At 40.2% G+C, this 19,705-nt stretch overlaps 1 long non-coding RNA gene across 2 annotated transcripts in view; it reads right to left on the bottom strand.

Annotated features, from left to right (window-relative positions):
- The window catches only part of LOC117314471 (uncharacterized), a 534,931-nt gene that overhangs the window by 272,499 nt on the left and 242,727 nt on the right, over positions 1-19,705 (bottom strand). For both annotated transcript variants that reach the window (XR_004529213.2, XR_012324749.1), the window contains one exon: positions 18,603-18,924. This is a non-coding gene — a long non-coding RNA (uncharacterized lncRNA). The remainder of the gene's footprint in view (positions 1-18,602; positions 18,925-19,705) is intronic.

The following is a 19,705-nucleotide window of genomic DNA, read 5'->3' as shown; positions in this document are numbered from 1 at the left end:
GTAAATTTGAAAGAGGGAGATAGACTACCTTAGGCAAGAAAATTTACAGCCTGGAGAAGAGATAGTACACAGTCTGGAAGGAGAAAACTGCTATAAAGGTTAGCTCTCGAACTGCATGGAAGTGTGGAGTTCACAGGTTCAAACAGCTCTGTCACAGCAAAGCATGCTCAGATATGAGGTGTGGCATTTTGGCAACAATGACCTAAGGGAAAGAGAAGAGAGGTACGGGGATGCTGAGGTAGTGGGACAACAGCAGCGGGTCTGAGATTTTACATGAGGGGCTTTAATGGGTGGGAAATGATTCGGTGACTCACAAGCTCTCCATGTTTCATTTGCTCTGAGCCCACGCCCCCAAATCCACCGTCCCTGCTCCCCATTGTGGGCCCACTGATTTTCATACCAAACCACGGGCTCCAGAGATAAGAAAGAAAGTATTAAAATGGCCTCCCCTCGTGGTGGGAACAGTGTGTCACTCGCCCCTTAAGGCCAGCCAGGGACCTAGGCACCACCACATAACCCACTATGATGTCCTACCCAGACTCTACACCCGTCCCTTCCAGCCCAGCCAGCTTTGGTGAGAATCTACTACAAGCCAGGCACTGTCCTAGGAGCTTTCATGAAGGTAATAGCATCTGATCCTCACTGTAACCTATGGGGGAGATATTGTCATCCCCGTTTCATAGAAGGAACTGGGGTTCACTAGCAGGAGAGGTCAGACTGAATTCAGTTCTGCTGACTCAAAGCCTGTGGCTGTTAACACTGTATCATCTACCCTGATGTACAGACAACCATAATCTATCTCTTATCCATACCCCAAATCACTTGATTGTTCCAATTCTAAATACATTTTCTTTATCCTTTTTAGAGAGCCAAAACTTATATTTTCTAAAGTTTCTTGGTATTCTGTTTCTTGGATATAAAAATGATCCAAATCTAAAATCTGTAATATAGGTGCTCAAGATTAGATCATAGAGATTTAAGAAAAGTTTCTCAACACTGCTGAACTGCAACTTACTCACCTCTAAGTTAGTTATATTTAGCAAAGCATCTTTTGCAAATGGCTTATAGTTTTGGTGAGGAATTATTTTCAGATGATTCCCAAATGACTTAGCCTAGGTGAGAACAAGGGGCATAGGGTATATCTTATCTCCCTTGACTTGTTTAGTGACACTTCATTTGTTCACGGGAGTATTGGCTTTGTTCGTATGCTAATAATGATCAAAATCAGTAAAAGACTCAGTGAAAACAGTCACACTAATACCATTACAATAACTACCAATTCCGCACCTGATTTCAAGGAGTTGTCTCAAAGGCGGTTGTTTAAGTTGATGTAAGCACTAAGAAGTGGGGAGAGAGGGATCTAGGTGAGTACGTACTTTAATAGATTCCTAGACGTGCACCACATGCCAGACTTGAGCATTTCGCATACTCAAGAAATCACATCCTTGGTGATTACCCAGTTGGTCAGAATCTACATTACCCCCAGCACTCTTTTCGTCTTCTACTGTAATGGATAATGCCTCAGGCTTCTGCAAGGTTTACTTTGGTTAAAGTAATAATTATTCACATGCTTGTTGAGCAGCTATTTTTCTCTACAACCTGGCCTTCAATCAAAAACATCCTTCCCAAGTTTCAGGAGGAGAAAAGAGTGGCTAGTGGATTCCCCTTCTTGACATGCATATTATAAATTCTGTCTGTTTTAGTTAGCAGTACCCATGAAGAAGTTGTGTCTTTCTCAGTATGGACAATTTCCCCAGAGTCTGTAGTAGAAGAGCAGCCAACACAAAGGGGCACTGCACAAGGCAGACATTGTTTTCTACTGCTTGTAAAGTACAGTGACAAGTCATGTGTTTTTAAGCCATCCTTTAAACCCCAAGGAAATGCTTCCTGACCCACCCAAACTGCCGATGAATGTTAACTGAAGCTCCTATTTGAACATAGTAGTCATGAAAATGGAGGCGAAAAGACAGAATAATGAAATGTAGCAGGATCTTTTGTCTTAATAAATTTTCATTCACCATTCAACAAATATTTCTTAAGCAATTATTCTATGCAAACCGTACTCTTAGGCACTGCATTGGGTAACTGGGCCTAGGAGGAAAGTGACAGATCTGTCAATGTGTCAGGGTCCAGCCAGGAGCACAGAAACCACACTGGCTATTTCAACAGGGTATTTATCATAGGGAATTCGTGACACAGGTGTTGGAGGACTGAAAAGGCCCTTTAGAGGGAAGAATGAGGTAACACAGACTTATTAATCAGAGGAAGTAATATGCACCTCAGGCTGGGGAAATACAGGGAAGAACTTAGAAGCTGGAGGAGGCACCCCTCGGAGCTGGGCTTGGATATCTGAGACTCAAGGACCTGGGGTTGGGATGCTTGAGAAAAAGGCAGGCACAGTTGCTGAGGGCCACCAGGAGGTGGGGTCTGGAGACTGGAACCAACTGCTGCTGACAAGGTGATATGGCATCCCTGGGATGTTGCTTTCAGGAACATCAAGAAAACAGGGGGGAGCAAGTCCCTTCTCCTTCCACCACCTTCCCATCTCTCCTCCCGGTGCCCCAATGGCAGAACCTGACTGGTAGCAGACCTGTGGTTTAAGCACAGTGAGGCGGGTGAATTTGGAGCTGAGTGTGTCCACAGCTTAAAAACTGGCACATGTGGCTTCTACTACCAAATCTAATAGGGAAGATGAAGCACGTGGGCAAATGTAAAGTTAAAATTAATAAGTAACCTAACAGTTGTATAAAAAATGATGTAGGTGTTCTAGGGAGAACATACTTATTTCCAAGCGGGGAGACCAGAAAAAGCTTTAAGGAGGGAATGGAATCTCACATCAGTCTTGAAACACGATAAAGTTCGAGTAAATCGAGAGAAGATAAAGGAAATTTCAGGCAGAAGATACAGGGTGGCAGGAAACCACAGAGACCAACAGACTGAGAAGTAGGCTGGGGAAATACTATAAAGAGCTTTGAATCACAGACTAAAGAATGTTCTAAATTTTTACGGGTTTTTAAACACTTGAACACTAGACTCTGCCAGATTGTTTGAAACCCGAGTGACAATATTCAAATTTAGTGCAGGAAGTTGGGGCATCTCTTTTCCAGGGTGACAAGAGCCCTCACGATAAACTAGATTGTAAGGTCCCTCAAAAGTCAAATTTGTGACTTTGTAATTCTCTGTACTGCTCTATAGTGCCGAGCTCCCTGGGAGTGGCCAGCAGATTGGAGAAGCGCTGGGCATTTCACTAAACTCAGTGTGGTGTTTAGATAATTTGGAGGTCATTTTTGGCACGGTCTAAAGGTGGAGACACTTTCCATTCAAATCTCTGCCCAGCTGCTGCATGCACAATGGTTTCAGTGACACACCAGCTGCATAACATCTGGCATTCCTGAACATGGACAAGAATGCCATCAGTTCTGTAAATAAATATATTTATTTCCCTCTTAATGGAAGTTACCACATTCATACAATGTGTCTTTGACAACAAATTCTCGGGGGTTGGGGGGTGGGCTGGCAGAATCAATTTGGAGTTATTCGTTTGAATCCATGGTCTTACACTGTAATGTGCAGGTAAACTAGCTCAGGGGGAGAAGGGGAAAGCTTTGAATTTTTTGTAGTGTTCACTGATTTCTGTGGTGTGCATATATTTATATCATGGCCAATCCCAAACTATCAACTTGAAATTGGGGGGAAAACATGCAAAATCGACTCTCACAAGCCAGTGTGAGCTAGCTCCAGCACAGAGCTGGTAGGTGGAGGAGGAAGTGATGAGATGCAGTCAAGTACAAAGGCCCAGAGATAAGGATGATGATTTAGGCTAAGGGAAAGGAGAGACACAGATGCAAGAACCAGCAGCACTTCCCGGGAAGTATTGAAAGCCCTTGGAAAGGTGATCAGAGCGGAAGAGAAGAAGAAAGAAGTGACCAAAGATGACCAGCCATGGTCACCTGTCTCCCTGGTGATATAGCTTCCTAAATTACCTGACCACTTTATTGAGAATGAGCATTTTACCCTCCCAAAGTCCATCCTAATATAGTCTAAAGAACTGGGGAAAATAAATTGTATCCGTTAAAACTTCTGAGGCTAAGATGTAAATTTTATGTGAGAAATGAGGCGTATGCATAGCTTTTGTTTTTTATTCTAGAGACCAAATGTTCTCCCCATGACTTTGAGAGATGTCCCATTCCTTTGTACTGAATAGGTCAAGAGTACAAATAAATTTGTTCTCTAGTATTTCTGATGCATGGTGTGACAGTCCTAGGTAGTCTATTGCTAATGGCCTTGTTCACAAGCCTGAGTCGGGTAAAATATTTTATTCAGCCATAAAAATGACTACATAAAAAATTGAATTAATAATGATTAAAATTAAGTATTAACCATTCAATTAAATTTAAAAATAAATCCAGGGATTTTTAATTCTCCTTATGGAGAAAAACAAACAGAGTTAATAAGCTTGACAAATATTTAATAAATATTTAACGTCATATTCACATCCTATATGGAGAAGAAAAAAGTTAAAATTTGATATCATAGGTTATAAAACTGTCTTATGGCTTAGCTTTTACGACGCCCTTGAGCTAAACTAGAACGCTAATGGAGAGTAAGCTTGTGTTTTCAATCAAAAAGGAGGCATAGAAATCGGAGCCAGGAGTCGGTGCCTATTTTCAAGAAACCAATGAGGTCTAATCATTTAACAGAGTTTCTCACAGAAAGCTAAGGATTTGAGTGCCGGCAAGTTATTAAACTATGTGCCATACTCTACTCAAACACAAACGTGTGAGCACACACAGAGAGAAGCAGCAGCTGCAGCTTAGCCTGCAAAGGTAGGGGCTGGTGACCGGATCCTGCCTTGCAGACAATGCAGCTTCCCACCTCCAGCTGGAGGATCGCCATATGCTTGTTCTGCCACCTTGTGTGATGCACACATATTACAAGACAAAACATCTTCAGATACTTGTTCTATTAGCCCTTATCATGCTGTTTTTCTTCCTTGAAAAAGAAAATATTAATGGTCCTATTTCAAGGATTACCTCCACCAAGTCATCCGTGCACCTGAAGAGGAGTGACTTGACTCCCGAGATGTCCTTACCTCAGGAGTATTAGCTCGTTAATGCAAGGGCTGGCCCACATAAAAACACAAAGAAAGGGTAGGCTTACAAAGATGTGGGCATGCTCTCTCTGGGCTCAGATGACACTTGGTCCAGAGCACTCCCAGGTGGCAATAAGATGGAGGATGGGGGACCATGACTCTGATTCCAGGTCTCCAGGAAAGTCATGGGTAGGTAACCATCCTTGGCATTATCCTACCTGTCCCATCCACCATCGTGCAAGCATCGAGGCCAGCTCCCGCACGGCGGCTTCACTGTGTTTGCATCTATTCTTAGTAACAGCAGCAGGGATTTGGAACAAAACATTCCAAATGACTTCCCTGACCCCTCTGACTCAACATAGGGGGATCTAAAAGCCAAAAACTGAGCCGCATTTGGAATTTAGAGACACAATGAGCTGTGGAGCCTGCCGAGCAGGGGCAAGGTTAGATCTCCCAGACTACTCACTCTGGACAAATCTTTGCTGATAGCAGGCAAACGATCTTTAGGCTGGACATGAAAACTTGTCATTCTGATCTGTTTGGGCAAGGGAACTGAATCATATATACTTTGGTTCCGAAGTAAATGTCAAATTTGATTCCTGGCACTACTGAATTCCTGCTAACCCTATCTCAAATACAGCCACAGAGGAGTAACGGTTATTTAAATCTCAATACCTGGAAAATATTGCCCCTTTTAATATATTGTTCTCCCTTCTAAGTGCTTTATTTTCTGATAAAATGACTTCTTTGATTCCTACAACCATATCCGAAATCTCATCAGTTGTCAAAGATGGTTTACAATGACCCTAATTAGATGTGTCGTGAACATCCGCAGAAAGCACTTCCCCAGAGGGGCTGTGCACCTGGGAGAGCCCAGCTCTGGCACCTGTCGGGCCTGGGTTTGAATCCCACCTCTGTCCCTCCGACAAATGTCTATGATTTCAGTGTAAAAAAGAGATAATAATATCTACGTTGGCAAAGTTTCTTTGAATTTCAGCAGTAATATACATAAGAGCACATGTAAGAGGCACATAGCAGGTGTCTACTCCTAATATTATAAATAGCATTCAGTCAAACGTGGTCAAAAGAGAATTGCAGAGAGAGGGAGACCTGAAATGTATTATGACTGAGCCTTAATGATGCGGATATGGTTAAATCTTATACTTTGATATTACTGAGAAAATAAAGGGTTTTTTTCTTCTAATCTTATCATTTATTGACAAGGATTTAACAGGGATGATATGTTATCCTGTGTTTATTATGTTGTGTTATATAGTGCAATGAAGTTCAATTAATGGAATTCCTACTCAAAATTTAACAGTATCATCACTGAAAACACTATGGTAATTTACTGGATATTTACATGTTCCTATTGCCAAAGTCTTCTGTAGCAGAAGACCTTGAGTTGCTTTATTTGCGAGAGGATGAGGCTGTTGCCCAACCTGATAAATTCTATCCTTCAGAGTAATCCCAACAAACACAGTAGGAGAAGGTTGTAGAAAGAGGTTTTGTTAAGAGAAAGCAACAACGAGCCCGCAGCCTTGTTTGCGCAGGACCACATTCTGCCTCCACACTTAGGACTGGGTCAGCCTCTTAAGCTCTCAAACCTGGACCTGCTCCAGCTTGGGGGAGGGGTCCCTTCTGAGCCTCCGAAGGCACTGACAGAACTTCTGAAGGGTCCTGAGTCACACAGCAGTCACTCGTCTGCACAACTCCCAAGATTCCTCACACTCTGTCCTCTCGTGAGCCCCCTAGGGAAAAAGCATCTTGCCCTGAGGACATTTCCCTTTTGTCCTCAGTTACAACCCCTGAGTAAAAATGCCCTTCTCTGGGTTTTAAGAGTCCACAAGTCTTGCCATTCTTCCCAGAACAGGAGGCGCAGGGGTGAGGTGAGAGTTGCCTGTTCCCTCTGCCCTTTGGGACCTTCTCCCTCAAGGACAAGAACCAGGACTGGGTCTCTATACCCCAACCTCAACACAGAACCACCTGCAACAATAAAAGACTACTCATGTTTATTGCTTGAATGAACAAATGAACAAACAAACTCCTATGTTAGGCACAAAAAGTTCCAATCATTATCAAGGGTTAAACTTTTCTGTTCAAGAGAGTATTATTATTATTATTATTATTATTTTTTTTGCAGTACGCGGGCCTCTCACAGTTGTGGCCTCTCCCGTTGCGGAGCACAGGCTCCGGACGCGCAGGCTCGGCGGTCATGGCTCACGGGCCCAGCCGCTTCCCGGACCGGGACAGGAACCTGTGTCCCCTGCATCGGCAGGTGGACTCTCAACCACTGCGCCACCAGGGAAGCCCAAGAGAGTATTATTTTGCTTAATCTTCTAGAATGACATCTAGCGATCTTTTTAAACAATTTCTGCCACCTGCTTCTATATTTGTTATCATCCAGTTCTTTTCTGTCAGAAATCTTTGTGTTATTATATTTAACTGAGATGCTAAAAAAAATTTAACATCTCCTGATCAGCATCTTTTAATTAGCACATTGAGCTTCCCTGAATGTAAGAGTAAATTGCAGGATTCATTGAAGCTACTAACGCTGACAGAATTGGAAAACACTAGAATATTAAAACAAATGTGCAAACAAAATAAATTTCCAGAGAACCCTTACAAGATAGGAAAACAATAAGTAATGACCAGGAAAAACTATTTCCATTTGCTTCAGAGAAATGTCTGAATCTTTAGGCAAAATAAATTTTTAGAAACCCATGAAGTTTCAATAATGCACATCTATTAATTTGGTAAAGCACGTAATGATGTATGTATCATTATGTACATGTAAAGTGCTTAGCACAGTGCCTGACACATAGCAAGTAAGAGAACATGTTATTATTTTAAAAAGTTGTTTTCAACTTACAAATATTTAAGGAGATGATGAAGACTAAAAAGAAAAAAATTCACGGGATTAAGAGCTGGACTCATTAAAAAAATTGAAGAATCTTAATTTGTTTTGCCTTAAAAAGTGTAATTTAATTGTTGCTTCTATTACCACAAGGATACAACTAACCCGATCTCCATCTCTATGGAAAAGTGGAATCAGAAAAAAAAATAGGCTTAAATTTTAAGGCTTTGTACAAAATAAGGAAAAGAACATCATCAATATAAAGATAAATAAACACTAAAACAGTCTACCTAGGATGATTGGAAGATCTGTTTCTAAACATGTTTAATGAGGGTCTTAATCATATAAACTGAAAGTCTCTCCTCAATAACACAGAATTGATTACTACGGAGAACCCTTCCTAATTCTCCATGAAGTTCAAGAAATATGATTGGCATGTAATGAAGCAAGAAGACTCCCAAAAGAATCTTAATTCTTCTCTCTTGTCGAGAATAGAAAAAAAATCATATAATCTGAGCATCAAAAACGTTTCACACCCAGAGGTAATAGAGATTCAAAGGAATTCTGCAAAAGCCTGGACAGCCCTAAATGCTCTTACTTGTTCTGTTTGGCTTCTCTGGAGCACTGGTCTTTGCTGTGCCATTTCTGCATTCCTTTTGTCCATCTCACTCTTGTAAGCAGGAAAACAGATTTAAGTATAGAAAAGTTCTTTTCAGGTGCTCGAGAGAACAAGAGTCGTGTATTTCAAATGACGCCTGCCACAGGAATAAAGCATGCCAAAGCATTGGCTATACATAATCGTGCTTCCAAGTCTGAGAATGATAACCCCCCAGATTAAGACTTTCAAAGCGTAGACTGGGATCAACAGTTTCAAAATCGCTTGGGAATTTGTTAGAAATACGAATTCTTGGGCCACACCCTGATCTGTCAGACCAGAAACTCTGGGAACGGAATGGAACAATCACTGTTTTAACAAGCCTTCTAGGTGATTCTAATGCCTGCTAAAGTTTGAGACCCTCTAATCTAGGGAAATGGCACTGAAGCGTTTTTGGAATCATGTCGGTTCTCATCCTGAGCCAGAAGAATCGTAGGAGGAAAATTTACTCATTCTAGTCCATTATAATAGAATACTCTGGTTCAGAAATTAGGTGTCGTGAGGAACCAAAGGAGGCAATTGAAATGGCTGATTGATTGAAATGGATGAATGTTTCTCTGTGACTTTATTATGAAGATACAAAAAAGACACGAAGAATTGTGACATGATTTACAATTAATATATGATGCTTTCCTTATGAAATATGAGTTTCCATATGTTACAGCTGATATGTAACTAGGTGATACTGTTACTAGGTAAATTCTCAGATTAAACAAATGCCCTGCTGAAAATGAAACTGTTTGGGGAACAGATAAGACGCTATGGTCTAAATCTGATCTGTGTGCTCATAGCAGCTCCACAATGGATGCAGAACTTCACTAGCTGAATAGGAAACAGTGAACATATGTCATGTCATATACTGCCATTGAATCTGGGTGATGTTCTGATCACTGCCCCATTCATAAAAAAGCTGTCTGTGTTTGCTAAATCAAATACTTGCACTAAAAACAAAAGATATGTGTATGGAAACACACAGGGGAAAATAGAACATGATCTCTGACCACAACACACTAAAACTAATGATATGCTTAAATGAAAATTTCATTCACTGGGGAAAAAAATAGAACTATCTTCTGGAAAACAACTGAGTCAAGGAGGAAATCAATCTGTATAAATAAAGGTAATTTTCTGTATGTTTATTATAGAATTAAAAGGCTATATTGGCATGCTCTGAAATAAAATATACATTGTAAGGTGTATATAAAATTTACTTGGGGGGGCAGGGATGTTAGGAATTACCTTTTTGAAATAAACTATTTCCTTCAGAGCCACTGAAACAGAAGAAAAATGAAAAGGCAGAAGAGAGAGCTGTTTTTTGTGTACTTTGATGTCTTGGTCAGAGAAAACAGCTTGTAAACATAAACCTCAAAAACAATACCTACGGACGACTCTCTGAATCACAGGAGCTGATCTGCCAGGCGTAACTGCTTACAGTGGCCCTCTGTGCGGAGTGATCCAAGACCAGCAGCGGTGTTTCCAGTGTTTGTTCTAAGCCGCTTAAGCGGTGCCTAGTCTCACACTCCAAACTTGGGACCACTTGTTCTCCTGGACCACAGTTTGCTTTGATTTTTTTGATAGGTTTGAGATGGAAACTACAGAATACCAAGAATACAGACCAGTCCATCTTTCCTCATCTTTTATTCCTCCCGGCTGTAACGCCAAGGACTTTCTCAGTATTATCTATCATGCTTTCAACCCTCTGTCAGCGGTGGGGTACTCTGATGATCTGAACATTCTAGGCTCTGCAGCTGTTCAGACTGGCTTGGCCGTGGGCATGGACACAGAGAGGTTTTGCCTGTAGACTGCAGCTAAGGCTCGGAGGGAAATGATGGGAAGGCGATTCCAGTGAGGAGTAAAGCGGTGTGTTTTGAGTCCTTTGAGGACAGGCAAACTCTTCCTTCAGACCTCTTAGGATCCCTGACTGTACCTAAAAACTAACTGATAAACAGATTAATGGGAGAAAAGCATACAAATTTATTCGATATAAATTTTAGGTGACACAGGGGCCATCGTAAGGAAGCTCCGAAAAAATGATTAAGCCTGAGCTGTTTTGTGCTAGGTTTGATGAAGAGTGGAAAGTCGTGGGAGAACATGCAAGGAAGGACAAAGGGTATGAGTTACGGGTAGCTAAGTGGGGGGAATCAGCAAGGTCTGTTTGTTGCGCTTCCTCTCAGGGTCTCTCTGTCCTCTGAGGTAAAGATGCTCCTTTCCTCCGGGCATAGGGAAGGACCTCTCACTTGAGGATCTTGTGATCTGCTTCGGGGCAGAAGTGGAAGGTCAGAGAGACCTTGCTTCTGCCCTTTTTCAAATTCCTTTAGCTTAAAATATCCAATATGCCAAGATGTCACATTTTGGGGTGGCACATCCTGATTTTCTTCACACTTTTCATTACTTTCCTGGGACAGGTATTGAAATCTATAGTGACATGCAGTTATATCCTTTTAAAAAATCTTAAACCAGGTATGGAGGGAGACATTTTTCTCTTAGTTATGGAGATATTTGTATGGTAGGAATAAGCAGGCAGAATTTCAAAAGAGAAGAGCAGTTTAACCTGATGGTTCAGACTGCAGCCTCTGGAGCTAGATCTACTGGGTTCAAGTCCTGGCTCTCACTAGCCTCTGTGCCTTAGTTTCCCCATCTCTGAAGGGGTGAATAATATCTGTCGCACAAGGTTGTTATGAGATCAATTAAATTAATATTCACAAAATGCTTAAAATGATGCTTGGTACATAATAATTTTCTTATTAATATTTGTTAAATAAATTTAAAGTGGCTTTAAACAGACACTTTGAAGGCTGTAACACTTCCATCTCTGAGCAGATAAGAGGTCAAACTTGTATGTGAGGGACAGTGACTTTAGTAGACCTTGCTTCTGAGCAGTCATCTAAGCCTATGAGACCTAGCAGTTAAAATGAGAAAGAAAACGTAATGCATGACAGAGCAGGCACATTTAGGGCATTTTTCCTGAGATCCTCAATAGGCCAGCTAGTAGTACAATTAAAGCGTATTTAGATACAACAAAATGGTAATAAAACACATTAAACTTTATGGAATTCATAGGTCTTCTCATAGGCAAATTTATAGTCAAGGGTTCTTATTATTTAAAAGGGAAAGGGAAAAATAATCAAATTAACAATTTAGGAAAAAAATACAAGGAGCTTCAGAAAACAGAAAGACATAATCCTCATAAAATCAGAAATTAAAAAAAAAGAAACATAGTAGAGTTAATTAATAAAGTCAAGCATAGCTCTTAAAGAAGAAAGGCAGAAACAGCACAAGTAAAGAGAAAAACAGGTAAAAAAAACAGTTACAGAAAATACTTGAAAATTATAAAGTACACTATGGATAATGATAAGGAAATAAATTAGGCAATCTCAGCAAAATAGACAATTTTCTGGAAGAAAAATATAAATTACCAAAACTGACTTAACAACAAAAAGAGAACCTGACAAGAGCAATGCTGGTGAAATTATTGATAGAGTTATTAAAGAACAACCCCCATAAAAGGCTTCAGCCCATTAACCAGGGAATTATTTCAAACATTCAAGGTGCAAAGAACTCCCACGTTGAACATAAACAGTTACTGTATTGAGAAAAAGAAAAGTACTCACATTATTCAATGGAGTGAATATATATCCCTGAAGTTAACACAAAAATTAAAATCACAGACCAATTTCACTTATGAATATAGAAGTAAAAATCCTAAATACTATAAAATATTAGCAAAGAGAATCCAAGGTATATTAAAAAAAAAATCCACCAATTCCAAGTAGTTATTATCCTAGGATTTTAAAGAAGTTTCAATATCGAGGAACTTTTTATTATATCATATCATATTAGTAGGCTAAATAACAAAAACTAAATTGTTCAATAGATACTTAAAAGACACTTAATATTCATTCCTGTTAATGATATTTTTAAAAAGGACTAAATGGTTACTTCTATAACATTATTAACAAAATCTTTTCCAAATTAATCCCAACATTATATTTCATGTATATATTTTATAGTATCTCTTCCCAAATGGAAGTCCCTCAGAAGTCTAAAATGTTAATGTGCAGTTCTAAACAAATGGGGACGGGATGGGGTAGGTATAAGGATTCGTTGTCCAAAGAAGTGTAGGAAATGCTGAATTGAACAAAATTTAAACATATTTCTAACTACAGGATGTCTTGGAAACATTAGTATGGTAGTGTGAATTACAGATCTCAATGGATTGCAACCTTCTTTTGTTCAAAGCACTAGTCCCCTCAGAACCCAGTTTGGGAAATGTTGTCCTAGAGGGTTTCCTTTCATATTCAAACTAAATAAGTAGGATTATCTCTATCACACTTATATTGATTTAGAAACTCTGACTGGTAAAAGAAGAATGATGAATGATGAAGAGTTAGAGAAAGACAAATACTGTATGATATCACTTACATGTGGAATCTAAAAAATAATACAAATGAATGTATATACAGAACAGAAACAGACTCACAGACATAAAAAACAAACTCATGGCTACCAAAGGGGATGGGGAGGGACAGATTAAGGGTATTGGATTAACAGATACAAACTACTGTACTATGTATAAAAATAGATAAACAACAGGAATATATTGTAGGGCTTCCCTGGTGGCGCAGTGGTTGAGAGTCCGCCTGCCGATCCAGGGGACACGGGTTCATGCCCCAGTCCGGGAAGATCCCACATGCCGCGGAGCGGCTGGGCCTGTGAGCCGTGGCTGCTGAGCCTGCGCGTCTGGAGCCTGTGCTCCACAACGGGAGAGGCCACAACAGTGAGAGGCCCGCGTACCGCAAAAAAAAAAAAAAAAAAAAAAAGAATATATTGTATACTACAGGGAATTCTAGCCATTATCTTGTGATAATCTATAATGGAGTATAATCTGCAAAAAACTGAATCGCTTTGCTGTACACCTGAAACTAACACAGTATTGTAAATCAACTATAATTCAATGTAAAAAAAAGAACGATATATAAGCAGAACAAAATAGGGTTATGACTATTAAAGGAATGTGAAAATATAGATCATATGATATAATCATATCAATATAATGATCTACAATTATTTAATCTATAATTATTACAATACTTGTATATTCTCAGTAGCAATAAGATACATAAATGCATGTTCTGGATGAGAAAAGTGGGCTATATGAAAAAATACAAACATTTATGAAAATAGAAGATATTTTAATAAATGATCAGGCATATGGCATTCCTAAATGGAAGGCTGAATATTACAATTAAACTCTCAATTGGATTTTCAGGGACTTAAAAAGATGACTTTAAAGTCCATCTGAAAAATAGAAAGTGAGACCAGGTTTTCTCATACCTTGACACTGTGATTTTAATTAGTAAATTCTTTTGGAAAGCAGCGTGATAAAGCAAGTCAAGAATCATTAAATGGATCAACCCAGAAATTCTGTTTTGGAGTTACAGCCAAAGAAAATAATACAAAATATGGAAGTGTTATACTGTATATGTAAAGATGCTCCATATTTCATTATTTATAATGACAAAAATTGGAGACAGCCTAAATGGTAATAGCTACCATTTACAGATCACATATTCACTAAATACGTGGCAGAATTTATAGACATGAAAACTGAGGCTCAGAGAGGAGAAATTGCTTGTCTCTGATCACAGAGAAAAATATTTGAGCTTGCATTCAAGCCCAATTTCTGGGCAAGCCCATGTTCTCTTCACATCTCACACTGCCACTAAAACTATGAAAACCACGGGCTATTTAAAACGAATATCTCTCATGTGTTCTTCAGAGTATTAAGACCCTTCACAAATAAGATGCGAAGATTTTGGACAATGTTCATAATATTGTAAAATGTAAAGAAGCTATAAACATATATATACACTGTAACAACTATAGGGAAAACCCAGATGCCCAGAAAAAAAGGCTGGAAGAAAACACCAAAATGCTAGCAGTTTTTTTGTTAGGGTGATAACTTTGTGGACAATATTTTTTTCTCTTGTTTCCGATTTGTTGGTAAGGTAGTCATATTAATTTTATCATTAAAAAGATAAGCTCATATATTGAAAAAGGAGTAAAAACATTATAACATACAGGAGTAAACTCCGTAAGAGAGGAAAAGCACTGTGTCTAAAACAAAGTTTGCTCCTTTCACAACACTTTGTAGGTACTGGGCACATATTATGAACTAAATAAATATGTTGTGATTAGATTGAAGCATATCCACATATTACATTTAGCTTTCTGCAAGAAACTGAATGCTCACCAAACAGTGTTGGACAAGAAACGAAAAACCTTATCTGATTGAAATTACAAAGGAGATAGGAAAAATACAGTATCTAGTTTGAAATTTGGCTTCAGCATCATAATATATTGATTTTATAATGCCCAGAGCAACTAAATGCCACAAACACATAATGTGCCACACAGTATACTGTCTGAAGTTACTTTGGCCATCACCTAAATTTCATAGAAGAGGTAAGGGACATAGAGACGCTATCAAAGAAAGTTGATTTTTTTTTACAGCTAATAACCTGTGCTTGGTGGCAGAACACAGTATCAGAATCATCATTCTGTGTTCAGATAATTTCACCAGGCTTCCCTGCTGTTCCTCCAACACTCCCACAGCTCTCCATCTGCCACGAGCCACCTGCGGTCTCAGACATTCTGATGACCACACAAGTAGGGTTCAAAACGTAACCCAGTCATTTGTATTGCATCTTTGATCCTCAGCACTTTTTCCACTGCGATACAGAGATTAAAGTCTCAGGAAGGGAAAAGAGGTGACATATCTTTCAGGGAAATTGAATTTTTCCTGTCAGAGGTGAGAACACTTAAGAGGACACTTTATTCCCAGTACAACATTTCCCCTACTTTAGGAAAACAATTTGGCCTGGAATGGAAACAGCATCCTCTGGACTCAACTCCCAGCTCTCTTCTCTAGCAAAGTTATTTATTACCATGCGAACACTCCTCCTAGGGTTAGATGCAGTAAGACCAGCACTGTTAGATTCTAGAGAACAGTCTTAACATCTGCATTAAACCTACATAAAATTCAGAGAAACACTTGAGCCCCAGGCAGTTGCTAGCAGTCCCCTTGAGTAAAAGCATCCCCTGGTACCCATAGTAAAGGGAGGGCACTGGGAAGCACCAAATGAAATGGCCCATGAGCTCCCTTTGTTTCCTCCACTCTATTTAATCTTTCACACATTATCACTCATGGAGTAGCACTGACCAGGCTAAGATTAAAGAGGTATAGAGTAATGCGGGGGGGGATAGTCTCTCATCAAAGAGCAAGAGGTATGCACACAGTGCCATATATACAGAGTAACAACCTGAGTCCTCACTGAAAAAGAGGTCAAGACATTCCATCTGTGTATGGAAAGATGGGTAGTACTCCAAGAGCTTTTTTTTTTTTTTTTTTTTTTTTTGCGGTACGCGGGCCTCTCACTGCCCTGGCCTCTCCTGTTGCAGAGCACAGGCTCCGGACGCGCAGGCTCAGCGGCCATGGCTCACAGGCCCAGCCACTCCGCGGCATGTGGGATCTTCCCGGACCGGGGCACGAACCCGTGTCCCCTGCATCGGCAGGCGGACTCTCAACCACTGCGCCACCAGGGAAGCCCTCCAAGAGCTTTTTTATTTTATCTTTGAAAACAAAATGATTCAATAATTTCAACAACCAACTATATGCCTGATACTAGACCAGGCAGTGGGGAAATAATAATGAGCTTAAATGATGGAGTCACTTTATGGTTTTCAGAATTTGGTTAGCAAAAACATGAAGTGGAGGTTAGACCAAGAGTCAAGGGAGAAACAAATAGAAACAATGGATTTCTAAGCCAAGATGACTTTGAATATAATTTTTGAAGATTCAGGATTACTGTGAGGAAATTCTCCTATGATTGTCAACAGAAGTATTGTGACAAAAGGACTAATAAATAATCAAATTTGGGCTTCCCTGGTGGCGCAGTGGTTGAGAATCTGCCTGCTAATGCAGGGGACATGGGTTCGAGCCCTGGTCTGGGAGGATCCCACATGCCGCGGAGCAACTAGGCCCACGAGCCACAACTACTGAGCCTGCACGTCTGGAGCCTGTGCTCTGCAACAAGAGAGGCCGCGATAGTGAGAGGCCCGCGCACCGTGATGAAGAGTGGCCCCTGCTTGCCACACTAGAGAAAGCCCTCGCACAGAAACGAAGACCCAACACAGCCAAAATAAATAAATTAATTAATAAACTTCTACCCCCAACATCTTCTTTAAAAAAAAAAAAAATCACATTTATTAGTGTAAAGTACCTATTACAGACTTCTGTACTTATTAATATTTACTCAAGTTACTCTTAGGTAGACAATCACTACTTTAAATTTTTCTATTCAAATATCACTAGTGTTTGCATCCTCCTCCTTCCTCTCCTTCCTTCCTCTTCTGGGTAATATGTCTTTCCCTCAACTCACTCCCTCTACCCCTAGACCAAGACTCCCATTCCCTGAGGCTGACATCACTCAAGTGTTGATCTGATTTAAGCAGTGCACCAAGCTTAAGTTGTGGCAGACAGACTTACACCACCCAGAAGCTGTTGATACCCCAAATTTCCACCAAATTATTGAGCTCATTATTGACCTCAGGGGCAGTAGTCTTTAAAAGTAACCATCCCAAAGCATATGAAATTCAGGGAATCATTGTCATTTAACCATATACTCTGAGCATCAATTTCTACTAGCCCACACCCAAATCGTGAGCTTTATGAGTGATTTTGCACCTCAGTTGACTTCTGGTAAAAATTTGGAACCCCAAGATTAGCTCAGTACAAAACCGACATCAAAATCAGAATCCTTCTTCTGTTCTGGGTCCCTTCCACTGTGTTTCTTTCGTTTCTTCATTGTTGTTAACTTTGTTTCTAAATTAATTTTAAAAGTCATACTGGCCACAAACTGTAACTTCACATTCAGATCAAGTGTAAAGACCTCAGAGATCCCCAGCTTCCCTGGATTATTATATTTTTTCTTTTCAAAACAAATGGCACTGTAAATTAAATTGTCTTTTTAAATTTAAAATCCCAGTGCACCTCAAACTGAAGAAAAGAAACTATTAGTACTCAGGTAACCCAGAAGCCACATTTGCAATCAACAGAAAAAGCAAATTACTATTGTTTGCCCTGTCAAGGCTGGTTTAATAGGATTTTTCCAATACATAAATTAGAGATCTTGAAGAGCAAAGGCTGCCTGTGAATGAGATGGATGTGCTTCAAGATCTGTGATCTGGGCAGCTCTGGTCTACAAAATTAAGAGATTTTAAAGGAGCACCAGAAATGGGGCTAAAATTATTTATAATATAGATATAGCTATAGCTATATAAATAGCATTCTGCCAGTGACCTATACTCTGGATTTAAAATTGTAACTCAGGAACACTTCAAAATGACTCCTAAAAATAAATGGTAACTTTCACAAATATTTGTGTAACAGTGAAGAGAGTGAAATCTTTGGTAAACTAAGCAAGGATTGTACCAGAAAAGAAGCATGGCCTCTCTATGCCTCTCGGGGGCTCTTTTGTGATTACATATGATTATATACATGAAGGTAAAGGGTGATATATAACACTCTCTCTCGAAACCCTTGTAATCTGAGCTGTTCAATTAGAAGATTCTGGGTAATTAATGCAAGGGCAGAGATATTTAACCTGGGGTAGCAACAATGTCAGCACAAGAGATAAGCAAAGGTGTCCTTAAGTCTAGTTAAAATCTTTGCTCAAAACTCTGCAATTACACTGATGAGAGGATATAGCTTCATTCATTTTCTCAAAAGGGAAACATGGATATTACCTTTTTCCCATTTGGGACAAAAAGGAAATGGAGTCCATATACTTTCTGAAAAGGGATTTCCCACATTTATCTTCTCTTTCCCAACTGGCCATGTTGAGAGCAGGGACACAGTAGGAAGCATATATCTCCAAGTTTACGTGAAGGGCTAGGTCAGGCAAAGAGGATGCTTTTAATTAAGAACCAAATGGTACCTTTAATTATCTCCAATGTTTTCTGCGGTACGCGGGCCTCTCACTGTTGTGGCTTCTCCCGGTGCGTAGTCGAGGCTCCGGACGCACAGGCTCAGCGGCCATGGCGCACGGGCCCAGCCGCTCCGCGGCATGTGGGATCTTCCCGGACCGGGCCACGAACCCGTGTCCCCTGCATCGGCAGGCGGACTCTCAACCACTGCGCCACCAGGGAAGTCCATCTCCAATGTTTTAAATAGGATGAGTACACTGCCGGTGGCTTAAATCGGAAATCATGGATCAGAAAGGTGGTCACCACAAAGTTGATATAAATTCCTGGAGCCATCTAGAGGGGAAAGGAGGACAAGGGGAGGAAGGATCAAAAAGCAGGTTTCAGAGAGCACACCCTTCACATCAGCACTAATGGAAAGTAGGCTTGTGCCTGAGGAGATAATGGACCAGCCCACCTGAAGAAATAAGCCCTCTAAATGCCTAAGGCAAATTGGTACCTGCCCAAGAAACATCTCAGCAGGTAGCAATGGGGCAGTTAAGTCAGACATGGCTCCTACCTTCCTACCCACATTTCCTTCACCACTCTTAAACTTCTCAGAGAAGTGGAATGCACTCCGGCTAAGCCTATCTGGAAACTCTTAACTTCCATCCTCATGGAAAGAAAAGGATTTTGAAAAGAAAATTTAAATGAAACTTCAAACCTCATTAACCATGCCTCCAGGGGCAGGCTACTGGCAATGAATCACAGGCTACCCTGTCTACTGGGAAATGTAAGCTGACACTGGAGTTGAAATGTTAGAGCCAACCTGGACTCATAGCTCCCGCTTTGGGTGAGAGGCAGTGAAGCCCAGAGCCTGTAAATGGGCTCCTCTGCTGCACCCAAAATGCACCTTTAACAAACATGAGGAAAACTTGTTTTTGTCACTCTGCTAACTCTCCCTCCAAGATTTATTTGTATTTATCAAGCATTTCCATTTTATGTAAGCAAATGCATTAATAAGGGAATAAAGTCTTTCTTCATTTTGCTTTCTGCACCAGATGAATTTCTCTGACCTCTGAACTTCCAGTAAATTGCCGTAACATTCAGGAAGGCCAAAGAGTCAAGAAAACTAAGT

This window comes from Tursiops truncatus, chromosome 12, assembly GCF_011762595.2.
Source record: "Tursiops truncatus isolate mTurTru1 chromosome 12, mTurTru1.mat.Y, whole genome shotgun sequence".
Lineage (NCBI taxonomy): Eukaryota > Metazoa > Chordata > Mammalia > Artiodactyla > Delphinidae > Tursiops > Tursiops truncatus.
This window is presented reverse-complemented; position numbering and strand designations above follow the sequence as displayed.